General features: G+C 39.5%; 1 long non-coding RNA gene across 1 annotated transcript in view; it reads right to left on the bottom strand.

The window, feature by feature from the left end:
• The window catches only part of LOC146305592 (uncharacterized), a 50,485-nt gene extending 41,636 nt beyond the window's left edge, over window positions 1–8,849 (bottom strand). The window contains exons 1-2 of the long non-coding RNA XR_014769106.1: window positions 8,698–8,849; window positions 2,029–2,092 (exon numbers count right to left, since the gene is read on the bottom strand). This is a non-coding gene — a long non-coding RNA (uncharacterized LOC146305592). The remainder of the gene's footprint in view (window positions 1–2,028; window positions 2,093–8,697) is intronic.
• Between the last annotated feature and the right edge of the window lie 14,480 nt (window positions 8,850–23,329).

Here is a 23,329-nt window from a genome sequence, read left to right as displayed (position 1 = left end):
GAATGACAGTTCCATTACCTGAGAGTCGCAGGATGCTGCCTGCAATCCAACAAGTAGACTTTTTTCCCCCCAATGAGTGCTTATCAATACTGAAGGCGTGCCATTTTGAACCATCAGCAGCGAGGGCTCTCATCGATCACGCCGTGAAAAGTCAATCATGGTTTTCACTAATCAAAGCTCACAAAGATTTGTGACTCGTCGTTGGACTGCTCTCACATGGAGCACCATGTGAACCGTCGCACTGTACCTAATAAAGCAAGTCTCCTCCCGGCCTGTGATGATATTGATAATTTCTCACTGTAGTCATCCAACAGCGTAGCCCACACACACACACACACACACACACTGGAATATTGACCTGACTGAGGGACTTGCAAATCGTTGCTCGAGAGTACTGTAGGTTTGGGCAGTATAAAAGATATTACACTCATTATGAAATTAAGGAAGAATTATAGGTATTAAGAAATCCTGACTGTATTTTTGATGGTACTGACAATTGATATTAAACTGATACAGAGATGCTGTATTGAGGTGATGTGATGTAATGTAGTGCAGAGCACACACCACCAGAGGTCAGTCTCTTGTCTGGAGGACAAGGCAACACAGCTGAGCAGAGAAACATGGCAACTGGGGGAAAAAGAAAAAATGCCTCATCCCTGGGAGCATTTCTGGTTTATTCCCAATGATAAAGGTCAATCAGCAAACACTGCAGACTACTGTTTGGTCAGAGTAGCATAAGGTACTCAACGTATAACTTTAGTTGAGTGAAGACGAGAGAGCGGGTGAGTGAGCAAAAAAGAAAACGTAAGCAGTGATGTTGTGGTCTGGCAGTAAATGTACTGCTATGTCAAGCAGCTCCATCTACACTGATGGAGTACTATCTGCAGCGGAAAACCACGTAGAGGTATCCTACCAAAAGCAAATATAGTTGGTACCATCTACCCGAGTAAAATATCAGGAAGCAATGAAGGTAAGGAAAAATACATACCGCTCAAACCAAGTCTAACCCTCAATGCTACAAATTAGCAGTTGCTGATGATGTTGATGAAGGCTACAGGAAACTATAGCTGCTTCACCATAAAAGCATGACAATGGTTGGTAGAAAGTGCAACATTAACAAGGCAAAGGGGAAAAAGCAGATTTTTTTTCCCCCACTTATATGTTGCCCAATTATTGATAAAGACTAGTGGATTCTTGCCTGAAATTACAGGGACAAAAAAATTGTGATGACTGTAATGGGCTTCACTTCATAGCAGTATCATAATACCAGTGTTCTGTGGTAATGTAACCATTTTTCCCATGATTATTAGGGCTGCACAAATCATATAAAAAAAACCATATTGAAATTATTTTGGCAGTTATGATTCAAGATTTGTGGAAATAACTTTTTTTGCATCTCAATTTTCATTTTAACTGGAAAAAAAATTAAAATCATGATGATGTGACATTTGTTGAGGTCTGTAACAAAGAAACATGTTTTCTGAAACGTGGAGGACATTTTTAGGCCAAGGCATCTCTGTAGCACTACAGTACAGTACTGCATAATAATGCTGCCTATGCCTACACATTTTACCTTAATATTAATGTAAACTAATGTGCCATATCAATATTACACTCAGGGTAATATCAATGTATACTATAGTGTACAATATTTCACTCAGGTACAATATAAATTCTTACCCACCTGTGCAGCATCTAAACTCCAAAACTATGTGCAACAGTGTTAACTGTTGAGTCTGTTTCTTGTTTATATTGTTTGTTTTATTCTCTTGTCTATATCTTACTTGTTTCCTTATTATATCTTTTTTATTCACTATTTTGCCTCTGTGATTATACTATCGCCTTTTGCTGCTTTAACAATGCAAATTTCTCCACTGTGGAATCAATAAAGGATTCTTTTATCCTATCTTATCTTTATCAAAAAATTCCACAAGCCAGACAAAAACAAAAAATAATTACACATACACTTTCATTTAAGTTGAAAGTCACCTGGTGATATAAATGTGTGACAAGTGTGTGTGTACATACCTTTAATCTGGAAGGTTCCACAGGTTATTAATCACCATCAAGTCAAAGGAACAATCCAGAAAATCTGCAACAAAAAAGACAAGCTGGCATCACTATAAATCTGCTTCTGATAAAGTAATCTGCAATTGTCTTATGTTGTACCTTCATATAATATTTCTTTTTTTTTTTCTGTTCATGTGTCCTAAACATCTTATTGAATTTACCATGGGAGGTTAATACTGGTTACAGTCACAATATCTTTGCATTTTAGGGGGTAACAGCAAGGACTGCAGTAACTGGCAACTGGCAGTGGCAGTGACCCCTCCCTGATCTTTCCACAAAAACAGTCGGGCCAAATGTTTGGACTGCATCTAATCAAAAATGACCAATCATTACCGCAAAGACAGCCAATCGCGCTCCCATTCTGTTATGATGTCAAAGAGGCTAATGGTTCTCTAATGCTAATTAAACTTCAAATATAGATCAGTTGAGCACATGTAAGCAATCATCGTCAGGGCATCGGGGGCCCTAATGTAAAATGGCAGCCAAGCATGAATAATCAATTTGCCAAAAATTCCACAGGAAAGAAAATCAAGCATCACACGAGCACACTTCATTTGACTTATTAATTCCCTCAACAGTGACCACCTCCCATTTTGGTAATTGAGACCAGAATTTTAACAAAGGAGCACGGTCAAGTGCTCAAGTTCGCCTCAAGCTGAAGAAATTGACTTCATTTCCTCCTGCATGTTCCTGTATTTTTTGTAACAAGGTTCCCTACCATTAATGGATTTTTTTTTTTCCTGTGGAACAAAAACACTGTGCACATTTTAAGCACCATAAGACAAAGACACAAAGTATCTCTGAACAGTTAAGCTAATATCATCTAATGTTAATGACCTTTATTTCAAAGCCATACAACTGCATACCCAAGAGCCAGTGGATTTAAACTTTAATATCTATGAATAATTAAAGCTCTGGGAAAAGACCATTTAGCTGGCCAATAAAGATGAAGGGAACTGCCATGTTAAATGTTGAAATTTTGAATAGGCCTGGAATAGCTCTCATTTGGGAAGTATTACATTACACTCATCCATGTTTTGGTCAATAAGGGTAAAAGCCATCAGATGCACTAAGTAATGGAAAAGAAGACCCCCCAGCGTATTTGAATACTGCATATCCAACATGCTTTCACCACTTAAAAGCCACCTGTCCTAAATAATAATATTTATTTAAGTCATGAGCTTGTTAGGGGGTAAATTGAGCTTTATAGAGCCTCTGAAGTACCGACAGGATTAGAGAACTCCGGCATGAGACAGAGCCTGAGAGGCCTTAGCTGAGCAAGCTATCTCAGCAACTACAGAAACCAAGCGTGTGCGTGTGTGTGTGCATGTGTGTACACTTCAGTCTGACTGGAGAAGGATCATTGTGATAACTACAGTCTTGGCAGAGTGGAGCCAACACATTTGAAAAGACTAAATAGTGAGAGATAAATTAAATCGCCTCGTCATCGAGCGTTGATGCCAAGTGCCATTACACACAGCGGGAGGACAGAATGATAGGTCTTAAAGAAAACAAGTAGCATCCACACTTTTGGCTTAATGTGAGTACTCCGAGTCATCATCTTTTGCGAGCATTAATGACATTTGCCATCACTACTGGGCAAAAACTTCATTACACAGGCATATATGCATAAAGACTCAAACTAGGGCCGCTGGGTAAACAAGTCTGGCTCTTTCTCCAATAGAATAAATGACTATTTTCAAAGTCATCTACTTTTGCTTGTGCATTAAAACAAAGAGACAAAGAGAGAGAACTAGAATTACTGCCTTGCAGTAGTTTGCCTCTGCTAACCACTCAGGTTGAAGTTTACATGCATGTCAGTCCAAACTTATATGTAGTGAAGACTTTGAAGGAATTCAATAAATTGTATTGAGTGTATCAGGTGCATTTTTTCAGCAAAATTGAAGTTATTATATTCACACCTACAATTACAGTGAATGCAATACACTGAGAGGAGTACAGACGACTGAGGGAGATGAATATTATGTCACAGTGAAGTTGACCTTTTTTGTGTCTATTAGACATTTGTGCAAAACTTAGTCATAGTTGGCAGAGTGAATGCTTGAGTTGTGGCCAAGGCCTGTTTTGTGAGGTCACAGTGACCCTGACCTTTGACCTCTAAATTTTCAGCAGTTTTTTCCTCGAGTCCAAGTGAACGTTTATACCGAAATTAGAAGAAATTGCCTCAAGGCTTTTTTGAGATATCACATTTACATGAATGGGATATCTCATTCAGTCACAATGACTGCTGACCACCAAAATCTCATCAGTTCATTCAAGTGCAGGTGGTCATTTGTGCCAAGTTTGACAAAGGTCTGTGAAGGCACTCTTGAGATACTGCATGAAGAACAGATGTACAGACAAACAGTTGTACTGACGGACAGACAACCTGAAAATTAACACCTCCAACTACTGCTGTCACTGACCCAGAGACATAAAAACTGCCTTGTTTATATTTTTCTGATTCTCCCAAATAGTTTGAAAAGATTTTGCCAAGTAATCCCCTACCGGTATATATTTTTTTTGTATTTAAATATAAAGATCAATGATCAAACTAGCATCACTATAAATTGAACTCAAAATGGTTAACACTATTATTCCCTTGTAATTCTTACTTCAAAAACTGTAATTAAATTAAACTATTCTGTTCCTCCTTTTGCCCGGGACACCCTACAATCCATTCAAGGACCCCTGCTGGTCCCTGAACCCCAGTTTGAAAAGCACTGCTCTACCAAGAATCCAGCAAACTTTGATCTCCAGCAGAACCTCCAGCTGATTGGCAGAAAAATGCTAAGGATACTAGTCAACACAAAGGGGTCGCTGACCCACCCCTGGGCTAGTCCAATCAACACAACCACTCCCTGCACTTCTCAGTCTCTTGCTGCCATCTTCGGCGCTGCTCTGTCCTTCAGACTGTCTGAGAGGGCAAACGGGCTGAACACGGGCCGTCGGCCGACCTGTGATGGATGGGTTTGGGCATGTCGGGCGTTGGGCGGCAAGATGCCGTGCTCCAGATAAATGTCTGCGCTTAAGGTTTTAAAGCATTCTCCTCTCCTAATAAAGATGTCTATCATCTGTGAATAAGTAACCTTGTCGACCCGCCAAGTCGGCACTGAGCAAGGGGTGGAGGGCGAGATCAGCAACCCACAAATCAATCACGCATAAACAACGCGACAAGATGAACTCGCCTCCGATAACAATTCCAAGAGAATATTGCAGCATAAAAATGGATAATGAAAGCCAAGAAGCCATGCCAGTAATAGCATCAAGCTAATAAAAGAGATAAGCAATCAAATGGGAAGCTGACTTGCGGTAAAGGGAACAATATCAGTTCTCATTCTTTCTGATGGCACGGGGAGAGGGGGGCTTTTCATAGCTGGAGTAACCCAGATTAAAAGAAAGTCTTTTCAAAATATGACCAAACTTTAAAGTAGAAACTAATTAAAATCAATAACATTAAGACAAAGGGGCCTTGGCTGACAGACATGACATAAAGTGGAAGGCCCAGAGGATGTTATATACATTGTGTTAATAGTATTTATTAATATGTGGACAGTCTTTTCAATAATATAGACTGCATGCACTTTCAAAGGAGGTGTCTGCAGTGTCTGTTTTGGCAAACTGCCTAAAGTTGTTTTTGTATAGTGGCCAGAATTCAGTGCCTTGAGCATAAATGTGATATATTCATAAAACACAACAGGTTATATTACCATAGTTTAGCACCATTTTGAGCCAACACTATGCACAGACATGCCTTGCAACAACACTGTGTTTAGTCCATGTAAAGGAAGAACTGTCCAAACAAGGAAAGGCTGGGGAAAGGATCAGAAAAGAGGGGGGGTTAAGGCTGACAGAAGAAGAGGGAATTGGCAGAAAGGTACGGGACAGGAGCTATGTGACTGGAATCCGTGTCATCCTCCTCACTCCATCAACTCCAATACACCCGCTCAGATGATGCATGAAAATCCATTTATGCTACAAGCCGGGAGGGAAGACAACGCAGAGAAAGAGGGGGAGAAATACAAAGGATGGATGGAAAGATAGATGTATCTCTACTGGTTCTGTCTGGACAAAACCAAATGGTACCACTGAGCAAGTCAAACTTCATAGTTGGTATCAACAATTCACTTCTGGGTTCTTAATAGTGGATCTGAGACACCCAGATTGATTTTTCAGCTTTTTTCGTGGAGAAAAATTCAGTTGGAAAGCATTTAAAGTCATACATTGAGACTGATATCCTGATTTTGCAACCCACACATTGCCCGCAGTGCATCAACTTCACTTTACCAGCATAGTGCATTTATCTTTTCAAGGTTTTCGATTGTCTCAAGCCAGCCAAGCCAGTTGCAAATTTAGTTTGGAGAGACCTGAGACTTATTAATTGAAAGTTGAATTTGCACTTGAACATGTGTTTAAAAAAAAAAAAAAAGTACATTTAATCTGTGATGATCTGTTTATAAGTACATAGTGTACTCTAGCATGGAGCAGGTTTAAAACTAAACTGCAGTAACTTTTAAACTTCAAATATTGATCGCATATACCTTGTACACATATATATATATAAAAAAATATGTTTAAATAGAGATTCCTACAGCTTTAATTTAGTTCAAACAGTACAAAGAAAACAGAAGGTCGGAAGGTTGAGCATCAAATCAAGCACAATTAATAACTTCATACTTCATAAAATGGACGAATAAAAGGTAAATGTAGGAATGACTAAGCCTCTGCAAGTCAAAAAATAATTACCACATGTTAGAAATCTAATTGAATTCACCACTCCATACTTTTAATTCAATAATACCCTTACTATTTTACATGGTGGTTAATAGCTATTATTTTAACCCAATCACATTTATGGACACAGTGGGAAAGATTAGGGGTGGTGTTGACTCTGGCGTTAAACTGATCTGTCTTCACTGCTTACACAGTGCACAGGGGAGTGTGGGCGTGAGAGCTGCTCTTTATAAATTGGACCTTACAACCTATCACAAGGTACTTGAGTAAAAATTGACTTTTATACACTTACTTGTTGTCACGCCACATTAAGAGATGTATTTACCAGAGCAAAACAAACAGGACACTAAATGGTGGTGACTGCTTTCCTTTTTAATAGTGTAGCTCTGAGTTCGTGTGAAACACCTTTTGTCTCTTACCTCCCTCCTCCTGATTGGTCATTGCTGTAGTTATGCCTCTAAAATAACCCCCAAAATAATCCAATTCCAAGACAAGATATTTCACATTAATTCTTTTTTTTTTTTTTTTTTGTAAATATACACTCAGTCTTTATTTGATGCCTGCAACATGTTTCATAAAAGTTGGGACAGGGGCAACAACCAACTGGGAAAGTTCTGGAATTCTCAAAAAGCAAGTTTGGAACATTTTCCAGGTAAACAGGTAGGTTGGGACCAGGTGATCGTATCAGTACCTTTGACCCCTTCGGCTCCACTGCATTACAAGCAGACATACTTGTATAAAGGACGCTACATGGGCTCGGTAACACTTTGGAAAACCGTTCAGTAAACACAGTTTGTTGCTGCATCTACAAAGGCAAGTTAAGACTTTGCCATGAAAAGAGAAAGCCATCTATCAGCAACATCCAGAAACGCTGCCGACTTCTCTTGGACCGAGCTCTGACCAAGCTGACGGAAAGTGGAAAAGTGTCCACATTTCAGATTGTTTTTGGAAATCAAAAGGCATCAAATTCAGAAAGAGTGTATATTTACATTGCAGTTTGAACAGTATTCAATTGAATACAGTACAAGGACAATATTTTTTCATGTACGTTTCACACAGCATCCCATTTTTTTAGGTCTGGGGTGGAATATAATGATTCTTTTTACATTTCGAGATATATTTTGCAGAGTGCCAACTGCTCTCTAAAATGTTAATTCTTGGTGTTTCAGCCAGTTGTAAACATGTGCAACTGAATGGTAAAAATATAACTGCTGGAGCTTCATCTCTGATAAATACCTCCAATAGAGTGTATGTAATGCACGCTTTGTGAATCTGAGCGCTCTTGCGGGAAATGTCATTTGGGATGTTCTCAAGCTCCCGTCTCACTTGTGGACCCAGGTGTTGGACATCCTCTCTAATTGCCCCCCATGGTTTGCCTGTCTGTAGCACACCTGGACTTCAACAAAGCACACCAACAGTGTCACAAAAGCCTGTTTGCACATGTCTTGTCATAAAGAACAGATTTGTTTTTTGACAACCCTCAGAATTCCCTGAACTTTTTAAGTCAATGAACTATATAATTGCTTTGAAAACATTATTTTTAGCACCGCTGTTGCTAGAGTGAAATATATGATGATGTATAAAGCATGCAGAGCTGAAGTTGTGCATTTAAAAATGTGTTTTGGAACTTGGGTTCTCTGTAACTTCATGCATTCATGTTTTACCTAATATTTACTAGAACCCATTTGCTAGCGGATATCTAATTGGTTGAGACTCTCACCGAAGGCCACATGATGGTTTCAGGAGATGGGAAAGTGCAAACAAACAAGTGTTTGTTTATCAAAGCCGGGCCAGTGTGTGATCTGACTGTGTGTCAAAAGTCCATTTATCTTGCTGAACAAGGTGGCAGAAGCCGGCCAGGATTAAAGAACTGGGTCTCTGGCCGACTCTCACCTTCAGCGCTCTCTCAACTCGGAATGAGAGTGCTCCATCATCCAACGCGCTCTGTGACATCGGCTGGGCACACGGGGGGAAAGAGCAATGGGGTGTCGTGCACTCCACAAGCACCTTCCTCGCGGCTCGACCAGGCCTGCTTTGGTTTCACCTCACGCGTCAACTGCACATGAACAAAGAGGAAGCATCTCGGTAGCTGCTCCTGATCAAGGCCATTACCACTGTCCACAATATCCAAGAAAGAGTTTTGTCTTTTGTATATCACAAAGTTACCATGAAGTTAAAGGGACAGTTTGGATAATAAAATGTGGGGTTGTATGAGGTACTTACTGATAGTCCAGGTATTAGCTGCAGTAGATGGCGGTCGGCACACCCCCAGATTGGAGAAGCAGCAGGAGTACAGTTGTTGGAAGCGAAGCAATACACTGCAACAGAAGATATTTTAGCCACTTAAATAAAGTCCACTTGAAAGAAAACAATACCAGTTTACTTCGCAGTCAGACAGCCTTTTCCAAACCACTGTTATATGAGCCAAATATCGCTCTCTCCAAATCAACCCAACTTCAACTCAAATGAGTAATTTTACTTTGCAGAGCACAAGAGTTGCAGAACCATCACATCCATAATATTGTTAATTTGACTGTTGTGGTTGAATGGCTTCGCTGAATTTGAACTATCCTTTTAAAACACCAAAGTCACACAATAACACAAACAAACTGACCTATCAAGGCAGTGGTAGACCAGCAACTACCATGTTCTAAAAGGTCAGGTGATTTTGCCCATGGAGTTTGTTTTGTTGTAGAGAGACCAATATTTGGCTTTTATCATTATGTTTTCCCATTTGAAAAGGCTGGCTAGCTGCAAAGTAAAGTGGTGAAAATATGAGAGATGTACCAGTCCCCTTTTGTACATTTCTGATCCCATTCCAATATCTGAATTTGCATATATCTGCCAATAACCAATTCTATACCAATACCAGCGACATTTTTTCATGATGTGCATAATTAGCAGCAGCATTGTTCACTTTATTAGCATTAGTAGTAATAAGACTGCATGAGGCTGAAACTGGACTTCAGTCTGGAGAGGTAATTTGTGTAATGTAACTTGTGTAACGGTGTACTTTAGCCATTGTTGGGCACTGCAGGATTCTGTTACAAAATGAAAAAGTTATTGATCATTAACAGTTTGTCATACGTTTGTGATGTGCTTGTTCAGAACATGGTGGTTTATGTTGGTAATTGTCATTTTTGTGCTGGTTCATTATTACTGGTGTTAGTTTGACATTTACGCCAGCTGTACTGAACCATAAGTTGGAATGTGCTTCCTTTATTTTACGTGTAAATGTGGAGTAACACCAAAAAGCTCTATTCAGCTCCCAATTTGCACTGCATATAGGATACATGTGGTAAGGATGTGGTGGTGCAGAATCTGCAGATGGGTGTCGCGAGTTCAATATGGGCCCCAATACCAATACTGGATCTGATGTCTCCCACCTCTAGAAAATATTCTAAATATAGTACACAATTACTCTGATATTGATTTTTTCAGTGGACCTTTTTTAATTGACTAAAAAACATTTTGCTGCTGACCCTGTCCATAGCAGTACATTTCTTAGCTTCCATACTGGTGCTCCTCTCTGTTTCTCCTCATAAAACCCCACTTTAAATAATCCAAACTATCCCTTTAAATTTATGTTAGGGTTTCACTTTTTTTGGGAAGTTTCATAGTGTGCACCAGCATCAAAAGGCGAGCCTGTCGTTTGACTTTATCTCCTTCAACTTGTTTTCTAACAAGAAAATGCTTCCTGTTGTTTGCATCACATTCATTTTAATTAGAGATTGTGGCCATCGCAAGACGCACATGCATTTTAATTTAATCTAATTACCTGAAAAGCAGGACTCTATCCATAACTGTCACTTTTTAATCATGAGGTTCCTTTACAAGAGCAACAAAATAAGTGAAACTGGAGGAGTTTCTCATCACAGTATCACAACCTCTTGGGCAATATCAATGCTGCTGAGGGATTTGTGGGGAAAAAATTGCCTTTAACAGATATGAACCACATCATTTCCAGTCAGTGGGAACCTTACAATCCTTGTTATTAATTGCCATGCATAGCATGCACACACGCACTTTTAAGATATAGAAAAATATGTATCTGGAATGCATGGGGAGTTCTTTCACATTTGCCCCCAAACAGTCATGCTGAAAATCTAAGGCAAATTTTCATTTTACGGCCCGTCAGCTCCCTGATACAGAGCAAATGAATGCAGCAGCAAACAAATCTATCAAATCCTACATCAAAACAACCGTGCTCTCTCTCCCTGTGACTTAAGGACACAGACAGAGCAGGAGAGAGGAGTGAGGGAGGAAAGGAAGAAGTGGTGGTGAAAGGAAAGCGAGGAATTGTAGACATTTCTGAATGTATGATCCAACCCGGTGACTTCAGAAAACCCTCAGTGAGGAAGACCTTTGGCTCCAATCCTGGATAACTGCAAACTCTATTTGACCGGGGAGAGCAAATTATTGCTACTCGGATCATGTCTTATACTCTGAAACAATCCTCTGTAGTAAGGGCAAACAGTCATCATGAAGGGCTAAAAAAAAAGAAAGAATGGTAATTACAATCTGACAGATATGAAAATCTTGGGTTTAAAAAAAAAACAGAACATAATGCAGATTGTTTTCATTTGTTAGCATCAGTATTCAGCTCTCAATATGCAAAGCTTCGCATAGAAAATGAGTCACATTGTGGTTTCCTATTAGGTTTAATATATAAATCTAGTTTGTTCTATTTGTATTTATCAATTATAGTTATTTATAGTGATTAAAAACACAGGTGAAAGTTTACTGTTTCAGCGCCCTGATATTTTGGACAATAACACTGAAAAATACACTAAAATATCCTGAACTGTAAAGTATCTTAAGGCCATTGCAGGTCTGTATGAAAATCTATACATTCTTTATTTAATATCGGAATTTTTATACTTACTTATTTATATTATCTTGCTAATGTCTCATAATTAGGCTGCAGGTTTGGCTGCCACTACATGGGACCTGTCTGTTGAGATGAATCTGCCTCCAAGATCATCCAACATGCTCGAGATGAGAAACATTTATTTTTGACGCGGACTGGGAAAACAAAGGATCTTTCAGAGGCTTTGATGCGTGAAGACGGCGGGTGCAAAGTACAGGTTAGAGCAGCTACAAGTGCACTGACGTATAGGGCAGTATCCGCTCAGTTCAGTGCTTCTCGTGAGGCATTATGGTGGGTTGAAAATGTCAATTTCATGCCATATAGACTTTGATTAAAGAGCCTAATGGATACCTGTCTGGAACATGACAGGTTAATCAGTGTCTTTTCATAAAGCTTTTTGTCCATCTCTGCTTGAGCGTCGCTTGCCTTCAACAGGAATGGTGAGAAAAGAAATGGAAAACATGCACAAGATGAGACATTAGACCTTTAATTAGAAGCACACTTTTGAGCCACTGTGTCTACCTCAGTGGTTCCAATAAATGCACGCTGCATATTGATGTTCTCGAGAATACTCCGAGGCACTCTGATTGTTCTTGGTCCTCCGAGCATGATGACATAACTGGACCTTTAATTTGAGATGACATTGGTTGATTCAATAATGAGAAAAGTGCGAGGATGTAGACGTCACACGTGGAACGTTGACGCAGAAATGAAAGCATACACATGTTCCTGCACACTGTCCATCTATACAAAACATCCATTTGAATTATGTTTTAGGGACATTTTTATTGCTAGCGCTGATAAGGACCACTAAAATTAGGCTCTCTCTTCATCTGAGTTTTTTTTATTTTTCCAGCAAGTCACTGCAGTCGAAATGATGACTTTGGAGAAATTAATGTGCTGCTGGGTTACTTTCAAAAGGCTCAGAGTACTGTGAGGGGGAGAAATGCAATCAGTCATCAATGGCCATAAATTTCATTGCAGAGTGAAGAGAGACTGGCGCATTTGTGCTGACACTGTAAAATAGTTTGACAGAGCGCTGGCTGGTTTTACAGTTATTTTTTCGCAATGAGCTTTTCCATTAGGGAAATATCTACTCTGGGTCTATACCTCCACAGAGGTGCTGAATGTGTTTATGTACGTGTACGAGTATATGCCAATGTGTAGTCTGCGTACATCACAGCAGCCAAAGAGAGGCAGCAAGTGGATGGTGGGTGAGGTCATTTCCAGTTAGAGACGTGCCACTGAAACCATTTAATTTAATAAGCCATAACTCATTGTGTCGCCACGACACATTACTACGGATCCCGAGTGATGAATTGCACTTTAAAGAGAAATAAACACTATCAGAAATCCTCTTTTTAATGAGCATGTGTACTGAATCACATCACCTGCCACCTTACAGACACCAATGGAGCTTTGATGCTTATGCCAAACCCCTTGTCAGAGTCACATCGTGTTATGACAAACAAATAGTCTGCAAAAAAAAGCTGTATCATGGATAATAGACATCATGGTGATATATGCTGAAGCAGGTAAATAGAGTGAAGCACTTCTACCACAATCAACCTTATTTTAAGCAGATATTTTTGCTATAGAAATACCTCCAACAGGGATTCAGTAGTGCACACCTACCAAGGTAAATTAGAATTTCACCATTAAACCTTTTGCTTGGTAGGCCTGACTCTACAACAGTGCAAAAGCATGCATTGCACCATCAATTTAACATTCTGCACCCTCAATTGAAATTTTAATATGGTACACTCAGGATGCGCAGACTGTGGGTCCCTATGTGTACCTTCTATTTCAGTTCATATATGTGCAGCCACACAATGTGCAAAAGTGCTGAGTGAAGGTGAATACAGATCAGCGTATGTTGTGATTATAAAACACTCTCCTAGCCAGTCACAACACTGGTCTCACAGCTCTGAAACAACGGTGCAAATCACAGTTAAACGTGATAACGAAAGCTCAGCAAAAGTAAAGATTTAACTCGGGAAATGACTGCAAGTTTCTGATCACCATAAATGTGCACAGGAAGGCAGATGGAGTAGGATTTCCATCATGGAGTGACAATAACGATAGAAAAAAAAAGCAAAGTTGCTGATAATTACATCGGACCGATACTACTTTAGCAATAATTCTTAAACAAATAATTCTAAACAAGCTAAAACCTCAGTTGTCTGTATGTTAGCTAACTATTTAGCTTAGTTTGCTAGATATGTTAAAATCTGTCAAAGCTCCAACATTATACGTTTGTGTAAAATAAAGTTGCGGTGAATGAGACTGCTAAAAGCCGACAAAAAGAGCAGGGAGCAAATTACACCAATCACAGCACACTACGACTCAACTGTGCAGTGCTTTTAGCCATTTCTCTTTTTCTCGTTTTCCAGAAGACTAGCTGCCACAGGATGATGATGATGGATCTTGGGTCAGGCTGGTCAGCATGGTACGATCAAAGTTTAACGCCACAGGCCACTGGTCTATTTTCTATATTGTTTGCAAATCAATACAGTGTTGGACTCTTTTTAGTGGTGAGGTACAAATTCTTAAGGCTCTGACATTTTTCTGAACATTTTTACAAAATGCTCTCAGACCAATTTATTCCCCATATAAAGATTGACTGTTGAAGTACATTTTTTTTCAAGTAACCTTCCCTTTTTCTTGTACCTGTTTTCCTTTTTTGTCTTCTACCAATGGATCACACATTTTTCGTGTACCTTACTTTGTTCAGCTACCCACACATTTTAAGTCAACCATTTCAATGTGTTAAACATACTTTTGAAATGTCAGCTTTTTAAACAAGTCAGCTAAATATTAAGTATTTGAAACTAAAAGCAATGTCTTTTTCTACAGCATGTGTCAATGGTGGCAGGCAGGAAAGCAAACAACGACAGTGTATAGCTATCGCTTTTGCTCCACGTTTTGCACATCACACCAGCCCCATGCTCTTCCAAGTCCCCACCACCCCACCCCCACCCCACACCATGCAAACACGCACTTTAATCATTTAGATTTCCATTATCACAGCTTCCTCCTCTCATTACTCAACCTAGTTCTCCTCACTACTGAGCCATGAACCAAAATTAATTCATTACCTTGTCTTCACCACAAGATTGCTATCTTAGCTGGATTTGAGTCCTCATTTCAAACTCAAACATTTGACGTTTTCTATATTTTCTCACAGAACCTGGCTAGATTAATTATAATAAGTTAGCTGAAACAGAGAAGAGACGAGGAACAATATAACTGCTTGAGTGAATATGGCAAAGAAGAATAAGACTACAGACTGTCTCAGTATCACTGAGGCAATTTTATTGAGACAGGAAAGTGTGACTGGGGGGTTCCCATCTACAGCAGGTTGTCAGTCACAGAAACCTGTGCCTAGCGGCTTTGAACACTGTGTGCGACCATGCTCAGCTTGTTCTTTTACTCTCGTCTTCACTCCACCCCCTCCCGCCGCCCATTTCCCTCCTGCTTCAGTGCATTTCACATCTAAGGGAAAACAAACAAGCAATGTCATTCCTCTATTATTTGCCAGGAAGCCCACTACTCAAGTCTTGACACTTGCATAATGAGAAGTAGATGTACATGCAGCCCCTTCTCAGATGAGAGCTCTATTAAATGATCTGCAGCAACAGCCCAAGGAGTTTGATGAGTTTGTTGGATAAGGAAAAATACACAGAAGTAAAATGTATGGACATTCACTCCGGTACAATGGCAAATATGTCCTCTGCAGCTGCAGTTTATGTGCTTATAGAATACTTCTCACATGATGCGCTGACAATCCATTTTTAAAAAATAGGCAAGACAAGGATATCAGTTGTATATTACCCATTCTTGAGACTTGGGACAAATCATGTCCTATCAAAAAACAAAAAAAACTTTCAATATTATATACCAACTCTCTGATTCCATTTTTTCTTAGTGGAAATGTATTTTTTAAGGATTTATCTATGAAATATGCAATTTATGAAATGTTCTGGTTGTCCCATACAAGAACTCACAACATCAAACAATTAAAAAAATGTGTTAAAAGCCTTCAAAATCTAAGACAAGCAGTACCTACCAATAACATAGGAATGAAAATGTGCTATTATAATGATCTTTATTTTATTTTTTTTTTATTTTTTTTTTAAATGAAACTACTTGCCTAAAATTGTTTCCCAGATTTGCATCAGTTCTGATCAGATTTTAGACTCCATGGCCCTTCTAAATCAAAGCCAAATACTGAATTTAAAAAAGTGTATTTTGCATTCAGAGGACTCTTGAAAACTCCATCAGATTTTCCATCTGACGGAACTGATGTCTACATTTAATAAAATTAATCAATGGGAGCTTGGCCCGTTACAAGGTTTAGTAGCCAAGAGTTTGTTCTTTTAAAATATATTTACCCTGCATAATTGAAGAGCAAAAACCAAAACCCTCTCAAAATATTGTTTGTTCCAATTCTCAAGAATGACAGATATCTCCTTTGTGAGCATGCTAGCTACCCTCTTCTAATTGCAAAATTGCAAGAAACAACTTTTCACGAGCAATTTTTAATCCCCTCCACAGAGTCCGCTTAAAAAAAAAGTGTCACACCCTGCCACAGAAATTGGATTATCTCTTTTTTTCGTGGGCGGAAAATTCTGCTGCTTTGGCATATAAATATAGAAACAGTCTCAGGCGGCTCAACATAGATGCTCTCTGGATAGCCAAAAAAAAGAAAGAAAATTAATTGGGAAACTCTGGGCTGGAGTGTGATTGTGACTTTGATCAATGACTGGGGAAACTCATTACCAGCGTGGGCCAGTGCGTGAGGCGGACCCTAATTGCGTGCCAGTCTGTAATTCAGTGCTGTAATTGACAGCTGGATGAAGCAGGTGTGCCCAGTGACACAGTGGCGCCATGAGAGAGACAAAGGAGAAAGGGACAGAGAGATCACAAGATGGGATGAGGAAACAGGAGTGATTATGGATTTAAAAAAGGCAAAAGGAGAGTCTAACCATTCCTCGGCACAGATACTTAAGACTCTGGAGATGGAATGAGAGAGGAAAAGTAGAGTAAACAAATAAAAAAACAAAGGGAAGAGAGTGGGAGGATGCAGAGGCCAAAGGAGAAAAAGTAGTGAGCGGACATGAGCAATGTGGGCTGAAGACGTGTCTTAAGTATTGAATATGTGAACTATACACTTGGGTATTAGTAAAAATCAGTTGGCTAATTTGTGTGGTGAAGTTCCTGATCCTTTGGCATTATACAGCCACTGGTTCAATTGTATTTTTATTAACCAATCAAATGCACTGGATCACTACTAGCCTTGATAATGATCTTTAGAAGGGGTATCGGCCATTACATAACTGATCCACATTAACTGTTTCTTTGTCAAAGTCATTATAAGCTCCAGGGTTTCTGCTATTGGTTAACTTCTGTCAGTAATGGTGGGCCACTACAGCGATGCACAGACAGCAGATGCAATCGCAGTCACAGTGCTTAATCCACAGATTGGGTGGGCTGGGTCAAAAAAACATTCTTATAATAGCGAATGGTTTGCAGGTGGGGAAAATGGGTGCGTCTTTGCAGTAAGAGAAGCTGTGTGTGCATAATGCACGAGGCACAGCAGTGCAACTTCTTAACTAAAATTTGTTTCCTCTGGAGAGTTTCCTTTGTCCTGTCAAAATTATAACTACTAGAGCTGCATCAATTAGTTGTCAGGTTTTAAATTCATTGCCAATAATTTTGATAATCATCGGTTTGAGTAATTTTTTAGGAAAAAAGTCAAAATTATCTAATTTCAGCTTCTTTTCTAGTTTCTTTATTCCTCTATGACAGTAAACTGCATATCTTTGGGTTACAGACAAAACAAGACATTTAAGGATGTAAACAGAACGTCATTTTTTCATAATTCTCTGGCATCTTATAGATCAATCAACTAATCAATTTCTAGTGACAACTAGAAGAGTGCACTCAGAGTTCAGATCCCTGCCAGGAAACAGATGGTGATGCACCTACTGCAATGCCACAACTGCCAGATGCAACCAGCAGAGATTTTCAAAATTCTGCCAACATACACATGACTCCCACATACATTATCTCTAGCTGAAACAAGATTTCAAACTGAAGCAGCTGTTGTCGATCTGACAGTGAAATGATTTGTAAAATGATGGTAATCACTATACATGTATGATCCCAGTGAATCATTTCTAGTGAGAAACATGTCTCCACCTCAAGACTATTTTAAAAGAGGAGTACAGAGGACTGATAGAGTGCTGAGCATTATCATGTCACAGTGAAGTTGACCTTTGACCTAGTCTCACATAGGCAGACCTCTCTCCACATTACCTCATCATCTTATCCTGTTAAATATTGGTGTGTAATTTTGTCACAGTCAGCATATGAATTCTTGAGTTAGGGCCAAAAATGTGTTTTGTGAGGTCACCGTGACCTTTGACCACCAAAATCTACTCAGTTCATCATTGACTCAAAGTAGTTGCTTGAACCGAGTTTGAAGAAATTCCCTCAAGGCCTTCTTGAGATATTGCATTTACAAGAATGGGATGAAAACATAATGGCTGTGGCCACGGCTGTCGCCGGAGTGGAACAATACAAAAGGTTTTTCATGTTTTTTTCAAGAATTCTGAATCACAGAGAATCACAGAATCCTTCAGCATAAATGTACACAAAAAAATAGGGTGGTCAGCCCAGTAGTATTAAAGATTAGCTCTGGACAAGATGAAGGTCTGTTAATCATGCAAACACACACACACTGAAGCAATCCTATTAAAGTTATTAGTAGTTGCAGCTTCAAATAACCATAGATTTTAGTTTTGCTGATTAAATGTCCCATGGTATTTGCTGCAGTCACATTAATGCATGCATGGAAACAAACTGAAAGCAGGCTCTAATCATACAAGTAAATCACTAAAGAAAACACTCATCTGGAAAGCACCTGGAGAACCTCATGCTTCTCAACATAATTTAAAAAGTCATATAGCCTGCAGGCAAGGGTATACATCGGAGAAAATAATACATTCAGGTGGGTAGCAGTTGGATGATTTAGGCATATATATTCACATGAATTTAAAGCTCTGCTCCACACAGTAAAGTATACACATTCAGGGAAAAGAGATGTATATTCACTATCAGTTGATATCCTGAATTATGATATTAGAAAAGGCGTCAGGAGAGAAACGGGGCCCAACGACGTTCCAGTATCATTTCATTTTGTTTTACCTAACAGGCGATCGTGAAAAACATAGTTATTGCTTTCCTGCTCAGTAGCTAGTAACATCTGCAGATCTCATCTGCTGCTGCAGTTACTTTACTTACCTAAAGGTGGTGTGGGTTGGCATCCAGATTGACAATGACTGAACAGCTCCCACCTGTGGAGGACCTGCAGCAGGAGACAGATAGCGAGTTGTGAGCCAGTTTCATGAAGTGCTTTGCATCTAATAAAAAGTGCACTCCAAACAAGGCCCGTCTTCTTGCTTGAAGTGATACACCAATACAGGGAGGCTTTTGTCGGCTTTTTTTGCCACCTTCTGGCACGCTCTCATAGACCAGGGGCAAAGAATGTTGAATTCAATCAAGCACGCCATAATTCCTTGCAGTGTATGAGTGGGGCTGACTCACAGGCGTCTAATGGCTGCTCATAATCAAGCACCATGATTAAGCACTTGGGGAAGTGGGCACACACTGAAAATCCTTTGGAGATGTCCTTTCCCTTAGAGCTAAGTACACTCATTACCTTGCGACAGCGGGTACGTGGGTGCTTCATTAGCTTTTATGCTGGGTTGCCTGTATTTGCTCATAGTTTTTCTGATTTTCACAGACTGAAAAGGCGCCCCAAGAGCCCTTGACTGTAACAGTTTGAAATCTGTATGCTGGCTATGTGGCAACAAGAAAGTCTCAAACTGTAGTAATTGCAAGTTTCACAGTCTCACTTCGAGCAGGATATGAAAGGAACAATTTTTTTTCCCAAAAATTTCATCCATTTGAGCCCTAATAATTTTACGTAATACACTTTGAATTTATGGAGACTAGTATGATACGTAATACTCTTCAGAATTATCGAGAATGGCATGACAACTTCAGTAGAGCACAAACGACCACCCTGCAGCTCTGACATTACAGATACTTAAGTGCACTCATAAAACCTTGTATAATCCCACTTTAAATCATCCCTGCAGAAACTATGCAATGTATTATTCTTTAAATTCTGCTACAAAAACGCAATAAAAGCCTGATCCATAACCACATTTTTCCTTCCCTTGTGTTTAAAGCACAACTTCCACTGAGAAGAAATGGGCACCTTTGATAGGTCATGGTCAGCACAAAGTAAAGTGAACCTCTCAGGATGCCTTGATTGTAGACTAATTATAATGTCAGCCCTGCCGTTAGAGACTTGACTGTGGCTAGAGGCCAGACGGAGGATGACATTCTCCACATGGCGAGTTACATTAGATATCCAGACAGATGCTTCAGCCACATAGACTCATTAGCGAGGGCCATGCAGGGTCCGAACCGAGAACTACAACTTTGACCACAGCCATCTGCATTCTAAAAACATCGTGTATCTGTTTAAAGAGCATTACTGAAGTCAGATTTACGGTTAATTGACACTTAAACACAGCAAATTCAATTTCTGCCACTAGGGGTCTCACATCAAAACAATAACGCAGTAATGCATCATATCTACATGATCATCATATGTTTATGCAATTTGAGAATTTAGGGTAGGTTATTATGGAGAAAATGTGTATCGAGGTACACATGGCATAGCCTAAAATATTAAGATATAATCTATAAGCCTTAATCTGACATGACAGGAATCATATTGACAGATAAGGTAACTTATTAAACTTTTATTTATGTTACATTTCTGTTCACATTTGCAAACCTCCTCCCTCACTCTCTGACATATACCAAATTTCTCTGGATGCCATTGACAGGCGACCAAATAAAGAACAAATGTCAAAAGAACAATGTAATATTAAGGCTGAACAATTAATCCAAATTTTATTGAAATCGCAATATAGTCTACTGCAATTTTCAAAACTATCAATCATATGACTCACAATATTTGTGAATATTTTTATAAGGGAAAATATGTGTCAAAATACTATTTTAAATCAAATACTGTGCTGCAGTCCTGGCTCACACATCACATTCTACACACTTGCAAAAAGAAAGAAAAAAAAAAGAAAAAGAAAAAATCCTATCATAATTGCAATATCAATCAAATAATCGCAATTAGATATTTTTTCCAAATTATTCAGTCCAACTAATATTACACAGAAATACAAGAGTGGTAGCATTTCTACTGGTACAATACATACGGTAGTTGAGGTCATTTTCAAAAGCATGAATAAATTTGAAACAGCCCTTGTTCAAGACTTACACTTCATGACAACTACACACAGCTCATCAATAAACGCGGTCCACAAGAGTTTTGGATTGATGGTTCTGCAGTTTTCAACATTAACGATGGTAGTTACAATGGGTGTGCAAATTCAGACCTTGCAAATCTGTGCATATGCATGCAAACACGCACACTATTGCCTTGAGGCATAGGGGAAGATGGATTGCCACTAAGTGTTTTCTGAATCATATTACAGTCCATAGATTATAACCATTATAGGTAAACCTCCTGGCAAAAAGATTAGTCTAATTAGTTCTCTCTTCAACTGTGCTCATCTTTGGTTGGACACATTCGTGATGCATTGCCTCTTTAAAATTTAGAGAAGCAAGTAGAATGCCACTTTAATCGAGTGTTTTACATCTTCCAATCTGTTTACCCTTGTCATCATAATGAGACTTGAAATGCTTAAATGGCTCTCGAAACGATTTATTGATGACGATTTGCTTAATATTTGTTTGAGAGAGCTCGGCCCACGAAAACACAAGAAATGCAGTGAGAAAACAGTTGAGCTGCTCTGACTCTTCCACATCAAAGACGTCTTCCATCAACTTTGAGCCGTTTTTCCTCCTCAAAATATGGATTTGATGATACCCATCTCTCACTCCTAAAAATAAGCAGACAGATGCCTGACAAATGTCCTGATATCTATCAAAGTACTATCTCCTTGTCTTGTTTTTTCCCTATCCATGCAGCTGCTGACAATACATCACTGCCTTTGATCCCAACTGTCTAAATGTCTGCTGAATGTCACGCAAGTTTTCAAACCAGCTGTCAGTGTGTGTTGTGTAGACAAACTCTGCGTGCGATATATGTGCAGAAAGTGATGTGTAGGCGCTTGATTGTGTGAAATGCACACAGATATGTGCAGAGAGCGCTGCTGTAATTTGTGTGTACGTGGGTGCGTGTGTGTACACGTCTGAGCACAAGCCTTATCCAGAGAGGGATAAATCCAATCCATTACCTGGCGGGGCTCAGGGCAGCTCAATCGATGGCACTCTCAGTGGCTGCTGATGAACTTCCCTCTCTGACAAGGTGTATCATTCAGACCTGTCGCAGAGCAAGACTCTGTCTGGCATTTCAAAGCACCGAGAAAACTTAAGGCCAACATTTTTACTTGCGGGGAAATGGAGCAGCGTCCACATCGCTGAAAGTACAATCCCAATTCCAAAAAGGCTGGGACATTGTGTAAAATGTAAATAACGACAGAGTCATGTCTACCACTGTGATACATCACCTTTTCAACATTCAGTAAGCGTAGGGGAAATGAGGACACTGATTATGGAAGTTTTGAAAGGGGATTTTTGTCTAATTCTTGCTTTATATACAACAACAGATGCTCAACAGTCCAGGGTTTCTCTTGTATTTCATGCTTCATAATGCCACCCAAATTTTCAACAGAAGAAAGGTCTGGACTGCAGGCAGGACTCTAGTACCTAAACTCTTTTATGCTGTTCTAACACATGCAGAATGTGTCTTGGAATCATCCTGCTGAAATAAGCATGTCTCTGAAAAATACGTTGTTTGGATGGCAGCATATGTCGCTCCAAATAAAGGATTTCTCCACCACCAGTAACGTCAATGGCGCAAGTAGAGCTATGTATATCCATCATGTCACATTCAAAGAGCGCTGAATGCATGTATTATCAATTCATGCATGGGTCAAACATAAACTGTAATTATATTCAATCATACCGAATGAGAAAACACTGAATAACATGCTTCTGGCGTGTCGAATCTGTGCTCATCTACAAGCATGTTTTCTTATCGTCTGGCTGCCACTTCCCTTCAACCTGACAAAAAAAAAAAAAAAAAACTGGAGGGATGGAGAGATGGAGAAGCAGTCAGTGTGAAGGAGGAGGAGGAGAAGATCAAATGGCAGGGCGGTTATGAGATGTGTGTCTGATGCCTTTTCAGACTGCGCTGTTTTGGCCGCCGCACCAGTCAATCACGATTACAATGGCGAGGAGAGATGGGAGCAGTGGTGCAGAAAGAGCAGGAGTGATAATTACAATGCAAGGGACAAGATAATGGGAACACGCTGCACTCTCCCAATCATTTCATGTATCAGCAGCCGACTGACCCCCCTTCCATCCCCTCCGCCCCCCTCCCCTACTGACAACCGGCAATCACAGGTCATATTTGTGAAATCCAAAATGAATTAATTTGATGACAGCAGTGGGGGTTGTGATCCGTCTCTGTGTATGCATGTGTTTGTGTGCACAGTTTTGTCAAATGTCAAAGAATATTGACTTGTA

Source organism: Lutjanus erythropterus, chromosome 23 (assembly GCF_056507025.1).
Source record: "Lutjanus erythropterus isolate fLutEry1 chromosome 23, fLutEry1.hap2, whole genome shotgun sequence".
Classification (NCBI taxonomy): Eukaryota; Metazoa; Chordata; class Actinopteri; order Lutjaniformes; family Lutjanidae; genus Lutjanus; species Lutjanus erythropterus.
This window is presented reverse-complemented; position numbering and strand designations above follow the sequence as displayed.